We start from the raw sequence: 11,354 nt of genomic DNA on the forward strand, positions 1-11,354 counted from the left end.
GTTTTTAACATACAATTTTCTGTAACCACCAATCATTCGTAAAGGGGGTCGGCACACATATTCGCCGATATCCCTCAAACTAAGCCAAAACTTGTAATCAGATACAAAAATATATCCACACATGGTTGATACTAATTCACGAGTAAACAGTTCACAGTATTTCTTAAGACCCTTTTTCACTACGAACAAAACTATCATGATGTACTAATATTCTGTACGTGCTTTACTCCTTAGTTCTAGACGATTAATACGTTCAAACATTCCCCTGTGGGCGAATCATATTAAGCAATTCTATTTTTAGATGTTTAAAAAAAGGAATGTGAAACTTAATTTAAGAGGTCTTGAGGCTGTTATATGGCTTTTGTTTTTCGCTAAATACGTTCACTACTTCCCCCGTTTTGGCAAATTAATTAAGATTATTGGTATAAGAAAATCCTTGAAATCGACGGAAGTGGCCTGTCCCTTTTTTTTTTTACCGAAAAATAAATCCCAAACGGCAGTTTTTTTGGAAAAATTCAAGATCTCTTCTGCATATTGCATTATTTTTAAATTTAATAATTAGAATAATAGGGACAAAGGCATATTCTCACCAGTCATATCCAAAAGGCTGCCGAACTGAATCTAATTAAAAACTGAAGCTAGATGACTACATGTATATATTTTTTATTTCTAATATTTTGTTTTCAACTGCATACTATGACGCTTTGCTTGTAATAAACTCCAGTCCCTCATCAAAATGTTCGTGTTTTCATAACCAGGCGATGATACTCCATTTCTAATAAAACTCGTCAGATTTTTTTTATAGGCAAAAAAAGCCGCATGATGTTTCAGACTTATATTTACTGAGTGTGCTACCATTCCAATATATGCATCTTCTATTTGAATAACCTTTGTGTACTCTACTGCAACTGCTAAGGTTCGAACAGTTTTTTCATTTGTCAAGATAGTTCCCCCAATTATATATGGCGGATACCCTTCAAATGGATAGTCGTCTTGTGAAACATAAGTTTTTGAACTTTTATCTCTAACTGTTTCTGATCGATTAAGCAAATATCCAACCACTATCAAGTCTGCGGAGTTAATGGTTCGTGTTGCAATATCATAAATATGCAGTGGATCAACAAATCGATCGTCATCAACAAAATGAATGAATAAAGATGTTATGCTTATTCTTGATAGCCATATCAAAGCATAAATTGTTTTATAAACAACATTTTGATACTGATCACTCATATTTAACTGAACAATATCTTTGTACTTTTCTGATTCAAATTCAACAAAATAGTCAATGCCGTCTAGATATCCGATGATAAAAACAGTTTTTGATCGCAGTTTAGTCATGCCTCCCCAGGTCCTACGTATAGCTTCGCGCTGGCCAAAGTTTAAAACGTAGGATTTCACAATAAATAATACTTGCAGAGAATCACATTTGAAATTTTCGCACAGTAACTCTGAAGGATTTATCAAGAATATGTCTTTATCTTTGAAATTATTTACTGGTTTTTTATTCAATATTTTTCTGTGATTTGTATCGAAAACTAGTTTTTCAACGTTAAGAATCGATAACTTTTTGAATTGTTTATGCTTCTTTAGATGTTTCATTTGGAAGAGCATATTTACAAAGCATATCCATAGCATACAGAAAAGGAACATTTGAAATCTGAAAAAAAGAACGATAGTTTTAAATAACAGTATAATCATGATAATCCTAATCAATTGAATTAATAAACAATTCCAAAAAAAAATTATATACATTCATTAGTAAAAGTTTTGCAATCACTTCCTAGGTTTATGTCCAACCTTAAATACGGATGTAATTCATATCCACAAATGCTTCTGAACTGTACATTCTTTTCGGAACAGTTAAACATGACATTTTCTAATATTATATCTCTCATCACAAAACGTTTATCTTAAAGAATTGATATGGTTTAACTAGTATAATGAGTTCAAGTATAGTATAGATGTACCTACTATGAATATAATTAAACATATATGAACCTTACTTGTCTGGTACAAATAAATAGTCAATCGTATATTGTTTACCTTGAATATGTTGAATAGAAGTATAATAATTCATGTGCACATTGTCAGATTGAAACACATTTTTGTGTCCCATCTTAGTTGTTTTGCTTTGCTATCTACCAATACATAATTAGATAAAGGGAAAATGTCAGCTAAAATGTTTTACCTCAGCTGATAAATTGTTTTTCTTAATTGATAAATGGGAGGTTAAAGAATATAGACAAAAAACTGAGAATACATTCAGTTTAAATGTATTTTAATGCATGTGATTCAGTTGGATAATAAACTGGAAATTTGAAAACAATTGTGGCTAAGTTCAGATGAAAGCTTAGTTTTTTTTTATAATTTCTTATTATTCAACGAGTTTTAGCACAGTACGTGTCAAATCAAGTTAGTACTGAAACAATGACGAATGAGCTCAACATACCTCCGCAGACAGACATCCCACTACCAGTAATGTCACCCTAGTGACACTAAATGACAATCAAACTTAACAAAATACATGCTTCATAAGCACATTCTTTAAGAAACATTCATCTGGACACTCAAAGAGAAACAAAACTTAATGTCACGATTTTAAAACGAGTGAAAGGAATAACTTTCCTTATAAGTATTGGAATACATTATGAGCTATATAACATATAGGAATCCGAATAGCCATATTAATCTCCCGTCAATTTTCCAAATGTACATGGTTAGAATGGTACACCTCAAAGTTATATCAGTACCGAGATTCTCAGAACTTAGCTCCTCATACACTCGGGGACAAGCAATCTAGAAGCAGCGGTAAGGACAACAACGGCTTTAATCTGTAATAAGAATCTTTTTAATTTTGTGCGCCCAAAGCGCATTTCAAGATTTACCTCAAGTAAGAACGCCATATCCATTAACACAGATTTATATATTGCACTCTTAGAGAATTAACGAGAACAGAATATTTTGCCATACGAAGACATCGTGCGTTATAATACAATGGTATGTATATACTAACTAACAATCACATTAAAAACAGAGTGACGATCAAGATAAAAGACGTAATTAGGCCGTTAGTGTTCTCGTTTGAATTGTTTTACATTGTCATTTCGGGGATTTTTATAGCTGACTATGCGGTATGTGCTTTGCTCATTGTTGAAAGCCGTACGGTGACCTATAGTTGTTAATTTCTGTGTCATTTTGGTCATACCAGATCTTCTTTTTTATGTATACGCTGCTACATGCACTGTCAAATTATACCTATTAAAAATGATTCCCCATTTGCCATTATACAATAGAACTTTGTGTATTTGCAATTAACTGCTTGCATTAGGTAAACTATATGACATTTTTCTGGATTATAATAGAATTAAGATTTTCGGCCCATGGTATGAATTAACCCGTAATAATACGTCCTTTTGTCAACACAGGCTGTTACTTAAAATCGATAAAGCTAAAAATCCTTCATGACATTGTCTTAAATTAAAATAATAATAAGAGGTATAAGTAATTGTGCAATAACATTCATTATTAGACTGCTGATGACTAAGTTATCTTTCAAAGTTGGTTTATAAGAAGATTATATTTTACCTGTTTTATGGGATATTTTCTGTTTTACCTGTCCGTATTTTACGTTTGTCCAGAAAGTTTGTAGTATAAAAAAGAAGATGTGGTTCATAAAGGTTACCTTACAGTCAATTTTTTTTTCATTCAAACTTTTTGACGTAATTTAACACAAAAAGGAGACGAAAGACAAAATGTTTTTTTTTATTTGGAGCGAATTTCTTTTTAACGCTAACGATACACTGTTGACCGAGCACACGTTTTGATCATTTGTTTCTAACATACTTTTGCAAAGTTGGCATAAACTTAGACAAACTATACACTGGCTGCAAATGCGTCTACAGTTTGTCGTTAGTGGTTTGTTAGTTTAAACGATGCATTTCTTCTAACTTTAATATTAAATCAACTATCTTAACGTGTTCTTGCTTGTTATATGTTAAAACAATATCCAAACTTACTCAAGTTTAGGTTTTACCCTCCTTTCTTTCATTAAAATAACAGCTATGAAAGAAAGGAGGGTAATACCGGGTATCTAAAGTTGAGTAATTTTAGACAATATTTTGAGTTATGACAAGCAAGAACATACCTTCTTTTCTTTAAAATAGATATAGGAAGATATGTGGTGTGAGTGCCAATGAGACAACTCTCCATCCAAATAACAATTTATAAAAGTAAACCATTATAGGTCAATGTACGGTCTTCAACACATAAAAGGCTTTATCATCACTATCTTCATACATTAATTTGATAAAATGAAGAACTGCCAATGAAATTAAATATGCATAGAGGAGCGATGTCCTCGGTGTCTATAACATCTTCTATGGAGGCTATTTCCCCGCCTAATAAATTCAAATAACAACAAAATGGAAATTTTAACAATCACGACCATCGAGTTGATCTAATCGGCAGTGTGAACCTAGGACATACGATACAGTTTTGAACCTGTATTTACAAGTTGATGAAAATTTGCATATAGACTATTTTTTACCTGATTCAATCAAATATGTTATAAAGAATATATCTTCATGTGCTACTTTTTAATTAAAATGAGGTCGAAATTTTATATATTTGCTCAAAATTCAGATTTGTGTCCGTATTTTCTTTTTCGAAAGAAAATCATAACTTTTTTTGTTGTAAAAGATAAACACAAATTGTTTTTTGTTAAATAATCGGTAATTTCTGTATTTTATAAGTATCATTAAAAATTATGCAATTTTGTATTCAGAAATAACTCATATTTATCAAAATGTTCATGAATAGTGGAAAAAACGTCATTTTTTGCTGCATGTTTATCAAAATTAAAAAAATTGCGCTATTTACAGTTTTATAAAATTTGGGTCACATAATTTAAATACAATTCTACTTGCTGTCCCATTAAGGAAATTAATAGGCTCAAAGTTTCATTTGCAACGTACCCCCCTGTCCTTATTCCCTACACTCACATAATAATCATTCAGAATGAAATGAGGAAAAACATCTCCACAACATTACAGAATTACGACATATGCATAATTTGCAGGTCATTTTCTGCTGTCGTCATAGTTTCATATTCACAATTTACAACATTTGAAAATTATTGCATGATAAAAACTCGACAAAAGAAATTCAATGCATGTGTCTCATTTTTTTACTTTGCTAATACACATAACCGAAGCAATCATCATGACTGGACACTTCATCGATCAATTTGTCCAAAAACACCCATCTGTACATGGACTGATCTATTATAAGCGAGCCTCTTCAACCCTGCCAAAATTGAAATGAATCAATTAATATCACTCATACCCAAATAACTTAACATTTTGATAACACAGAACTACCTTTTATTTCATATTCGAACAACAAAAAAGCAGGATTTTGATTTTTGATTATACCTCAAATTGTGACAATACAAAAGACTTTCAGAAACCATTACGAAGATATACATGCAACACAGGGACTAAAAGAAAAATGACAATAATTAATAATACCCAGAAAATCAAATTCTTAAATGATGTTCGGAATTCATTATGGATGAAATTGATGTATCTTTACACCAGTTTGCAAAGAATAAGAAGAATAGAACAAGAAAAGAAATCTTCTGAAAAGTTTATACTCACAATTGTGCATTCTGCAATCTCGTCATACTGATGAAATCTTCTCTCAAATATGCTAAAAATAATCACAATAACTTGATTAATATTGAAGTGCGTACTTTGTTTCAACTAACATAATACTGGATCTATGATTTCACCTCATCAAGGGTTTCGAATTTTAAATTTATCGGTTTATACCGATCAAGTTAGCATCAAGCAAAAATGCGGTGCTTAAAAGTGGCGTTAAAACACCAAAAAAATCAAGCCAGATTATTGCAATTATACTTATGTTCAGCTTAATATTGTTAACTTAAAACGAAAACAATTTTGATAACTTAATTTACCAATCTATTTGTTATCTGAAGCAAAATCCGTTCCATTGCTATATTTGCCTTTTTATTATTAAAGCAAAAACACGTATTTCAAGAAATTTTGTCTTATTATTATTACTGGACAAAGAGGGATTAACTTTGTATCTTAAGAGCCAATCCGCCAGAAAACCATGCAATATTGAAAAAATCGTCCAAATAAAAAATCACAACTTGACAAATTCTTTTACACCATCTTAATCCTTGAAATAAAATAAAAGAATTTTACGACTTAATTTTTCCCAAATTTATATCTCTTTCTAGTAACAGCTTCATTTGTATAATTCTGATTCTTCATAATGAAACTAAGAAAATATCCAACTTGTTTATGCCTTTTAACAAGGACGGGGTAGTTGAGTTTTTAGAGTAATGTCAGGAACCCATCAATTTTACTGTGGTATGATCAATACCAATGAAAATGTAAACGATTTGGCACATTGCCAGGAGCACGGACACAAGGCATTTTTTTCTATCTAAAGAATTTACGTGGTTTTCATTTGCTTCTAATTTGCAAGACCCATCCGGATTTGTGTGCAACTTATATAAGTTATGGGGTATATTTTATATCAAAACAAAATATTACGCTTAACAAATGACTATTATATGTACATGTTAATGTATGCGTTGGAAGAATTGTGATTTTAATCCCAAATTGACACATTTAGATTTCGATTTTAATGAAAGTCTAACCACAATTGGGAATAAATGGCTGATAAAATCATTTGAAAAAGTAAAACCAATTTGACTAAAAGAATGAAATAAACGTTTTTTGTACTGCAAGTCCAAAATTCAATATATTGTCTGAAACTAGTAAATCCTTCTTTTATGCTGTTCCATTGACTTATTTCCCTTGGTTAAAATCTCAAACATGTCAGCTTTTAGTGATGGTTTGGCAGAGTACTCATATTATGAACTATTTAAAATATCTGAATGCTCTACAGACCAGAATAGCATTTCCAAAAAGATTTAATAGCAATAAATTTGAAAATTAACAGACAAAAAATTAGTGAATAAATATTGATTGGAAAAACAAGTCAATCAAATAAGAACAATACGAGTTTTGAGATTTCGGCAAGCAAAACATAGCAATATTCTATATCATTCTGAGTAAAACAGTGATTGAGTGGAGCCACCTTGCAGACACTGTATTATGTATAATATAGCTTGCACCAGGAAGTGAGATTTGAGATTGTCAAAAATGCACCGTCAATAAATCAACGACACTCTCTCCACCATTGTATTAAAACCCGTATTGGTAACCAAACATATTCATACAGATACTACAGACTATCGTTCATCTCCGAAGTCTGAATAATACCGAAAACTATGGCGTTGAATTTCCTCTATAACTCCTTATTTTATATAAGACTAGGAGTGGTTTATTTTCCCATGGTGGTAACATAATATTGTCTTAAAATATGCTCGAAAAATAATAGTCCAGCAAAATATCAACATCACGTCCAACCATCTTCCAGCAAAACCAAGGCTGATTGAGGATATTAGCCCTTTATAACGGACACTAGCTATATATAAACGAAGTAATTTGTATTTTTTTTTTATGTTTTAATGGTTTGCACGTCATTAAATAAAATGCATTGAGTTTCGATATTTTACATGTTCTAGTCTGGGCTGATTTAAAAATAAGGCAAACAGGATGATTTTCAATGAAAAGAAAATGTAGGACAAGGTGTTAAGCATATTTCATTTGAGAGAAGCATGGTGTGTCTGTGTAAATTGGATGAAATATGTGTATCGTTACAACACTTGCTACATATAAAGTGTTAACTTGTTATTATATCATAAAATTGAGAATGGAAATAGGGAATGTGTCAAAGCGACAACAACCTGACCATAGAGCTGACAACAGCCGAAGGCAACCAACGAGTCTTTAATGTAGCGAGAAACTCCCGCAACCGGAGGTGTCCTTCACCTGGCCCCTAAACAAATATGTATACTAGTTCAGTGATAATGGACGTCATACTAAACTCCGAATTATACATAGGAAACTTAAATTAAAAATCATACAAGACTAACAAAGGCCAGAGGCTCCTAACTTGTCCGAGTCCGATGTCAGAATATGAAACAAAAGAAAATAAACAAAATGGCAGTAATAAATAAATAACAAAAAATATATGAGAAGAACATAACCCTGCATTATTTTCTTTTTTAATGCAAATTTTGTGTCACCAATTTTTAATGAGCTGTGCAGAAAAAAAAGCTCGAACCCCATTAGGAATTTACTGACCCGGTATATATCATATTAGGTCACTAAAATAAAATTGAGAATAGAAATGGGGAATGTGCCAAAGAGACAACAACCCTACCATAGAAAAAAACAACAGCAGAAGGTCACCAACAGGTCTTCAATGTAGCGAGAAATTCCCGCACCCGGAGTCGTCCTTCAGCGTGCCCCTAAACAAAGATATACTAGTTCAGTGATAATGAACGCCATACTAATTTCCAAATTGTACACAAGAAACTAAAATTAAAATAATACAAGACTAACAAAGGCCAGAGGCTCCTGACTTGGGACAGGCGCAAAAATGCGGCGGGGTTAAACATGTTTGTGAGATCTCAACCCTCCCCCTATACCTCTAGCCAATGTAGAAAAGTAAACGAGCACACTATGTAACGAATTTATCTTACCGAATATCTTTATTTGTTGAATTTAAACTAGAGTTGTCTCATTTGCTATCATAACACATCTTCTTATTTCTATATTAAAGTGTTCAAGTGATCAATTTTAAGAACCTTCTTAAATTGGTATGCACTAAAAACCTAATCTCAACGATGACTATTTATTATCAACAACCTTGATATAACAATATTAAATAGAACTTTCAATACTTTTAAATAATCAAACCGTACCAAAGTCGTAACTTCATTACTAGCCGTGTATGAAATAAGCCCGCCTCCCTTCTTACCTAATTTGGAATATAAAGGGACGTAACACCACTACTAACTGTGTATGATATAAGCCCCGCCTCCCTACTAACCTAATATCAAATATACACGGTTTGCATGCGGACGCTTTTTACCAATCATATTCCTAGAAATGTATAGGAGGTAAGATAATGCACTATATTGTAACTTGATAATTATTACTGAAGTTTATATCTTAATTAGAATATAGCTAAGTGCTCTCTACTAATGAAATTGTCGGATTTGGTGGTTCTTACTTCTGAAGAAAGAATGAAAATAATGTTTTCAGTAAGGAATTATCAATTGTTTGTGTCAATTTACAGTTCAAAACAAAGAATTTCTATAAATGAGTTACAACTGCTCCAAAACATATTGAAATGATGTATAACACAGAGATTACTGCTGACTAAAGGGTAAATAATTAAACATAGAAAAAAAGTTTACCGGTGCAGTAAAATTGGTATCGTGAATGCTATTATGAAATATCAATCATTACAAATTACTTAACAAATTAAAGTTATCAAAAGAGAAATAACAAGCTTTAAATTATTTGAAACTTGAGCACTGTACAATATTGTAAGTTTGTTTGCTAACGCTCGTACTTTATCACGAGAAAAGGGATAACCATTCTCTTAGATAATATACCAATTGTTTTAGTTTTTATTTATGTTACAAATGATTAGTAGGCCGATTTAGAACCAGAATGCATCAGAAAATAATATCCCATTTTAGTGTTGTCTGTAAAGTAGTATGCAAAGTTTGCAAATCTTTGCAGTGAATCATATTGTTTCACGGTATACAGGGTTAATGCGGGGTTCACACATTGCCGATTATTGTTCCCGTTTGAGATCAGACAGCGATACGACACGAAAAGTGAAAAAGTCGGATTAGTATCCTCAATTATCTGGAATGTCCTATCATTGTCTGGACGCAGTCGTTTTAGTTCGTAACAGTTTCCTACGGGTCGGGAAGGGTCAGAATAGTTCGGCAAAGCACCCCGACAGTTAGGTGCGTCCCGTAACATTTGTGGAAACTCAACCGATTCTGTCTAGTCGGATTACAATCGTGGTTATGACGTGACAGATTCTGCTGTATCGGATCGAATTCCGAACAATGTTCTGTGTATTCTGGACGGTGTCCTATGGAACTGAATGATCTGGAGAATTTTTTCGTTGCTGTTTTTCTAACGATTGAGTCCAGATTACATCCAGATCTTGTCGATTGCGAACCGTTTTTGCCGAAACCGTTCCGAAACAGTCCCGTTACTAATACGAAATTCGTCAATGATACTTACGTCTGAGTACCGACAATTACAGAATTCAAAACGACTGAGACCAGACAAAAACCGTTTGCAATGCGATAGAGCGGACCGGGATAGGATTACGTTCCGACAGTACCTGATCATCCCGAATATGCCGACAGTTTTCGAACGGATAACTTCCGTCAGCGTCGGTTCACTGTCTGATCACTGTCTGATCTCTGTCGGATTACATTCGGTAGAATCGGGACGCAGTCGTGACAGACTCGGTAGAATTTTACCTGGCGAAAAATACAAATCGGATTAGAAGCGGATTCAGAACGGGATTATCAATTCTCTTGGAAACGGTTGAATATCGACGCTTCCTGAACAATATCTGATTGTTGTCGTGATTAAATTATTTTCTTTTACAAATTTTGATTAAAGTTTGAATTTCCATCCACGATTCACAGGATCTTGATCAGACTTTTAATAAATTTTAATCGGGAATGGTTCTGTCAAGGACGGTAGTAAAAATCGTGAATATGTGACCCCAGCTTTAGGGTGTTATCGTCGTATAACACACATCAGGGTGTCAGGATTGCACAAGGAAAGACATCCCTACGGTTGTTGGTCTTTCTTGTAGTCAACCGGGACACTCCTAGGTATGTTATAAGAAAAACCTTCAAAAATGCGTTATCCAGAACAAAAACGTTTTTCTATTGGCACAAATGCAATCCCAAAATAATCCATTTGAGACTATATGTTCTTACCATAATGGTATCGTAGTTTGCCTTAAGGAGTCAATGGTTGACGCCACATTATGATTTTTACTTTTCAGCACAATCAGAAACATGTTTTATTTTTTTTTACCACATAATTACCATTAATCTCCAATATAATACTCCAAATACAAACATTTTTATAATTCAACATATAATCAAAAGGCTTGAATTGTATATCTGAATAATGTATTTAAAATCAATCATGCTGAAAAATAGAAAGAAAAACATTTCAAAGTGCTTGGAATTTTGTGCAAATTGCAAACTGCTCCTCAAATTTAGGATCTACAACAGTGCATGAAACAAAATATGTGTGAAGTGCTATTAAACTTGTTTCATTGTTTACAAGCAAATGAACGTGACCAATTTCGATACTTCAATTTTATAGTTAATTGCTATTAATAAGTAT

The 11,354-nt window shown here is 32.6% G+C and overlaps 1 long non-coding RNA gene across 1 annotated transcript; it reads right to left on the bottom strand.

Annotated features, from left to right (window-relative positions):
- Positions 1 to 1,260: 1,260 nt before the first annotated feature.
- LOC143043254 (uncharacterized) lies at positions 1,261 to 11,074 on the bottom strand. The gene is made up of 3 exons (XR_012968275.1): positions 10,937 to 11,074; positions 5,661 to 5,712; positions 1,261 to 1,660 (listed from the first exon to the last, which is right to left on the bottom strand). It is a non-coding gene; the product is annotated as an uncharacterized LOC143043254 (long non-coding RNA).
- Between the last annotated feature and the right edge of the window lie 280 nt (positions 11,075 to 11,354).

The sequence above is a fragment of the Mytilus galloprovincialis genome, chromosome 1 (genome assembly GCF_965363235.1).
Source record: "Mytilus galloprovincialis chromosome 1, xbMytGall1.hap1.1, whole genome shotgun sequence".
NCBI classification, from domain to species: Eukaryota; Metazoa; Mollusca; class Bivalvia; order Mytilida; family Mytilidae; genus Mytilus; species Mytilus galloprovincialis.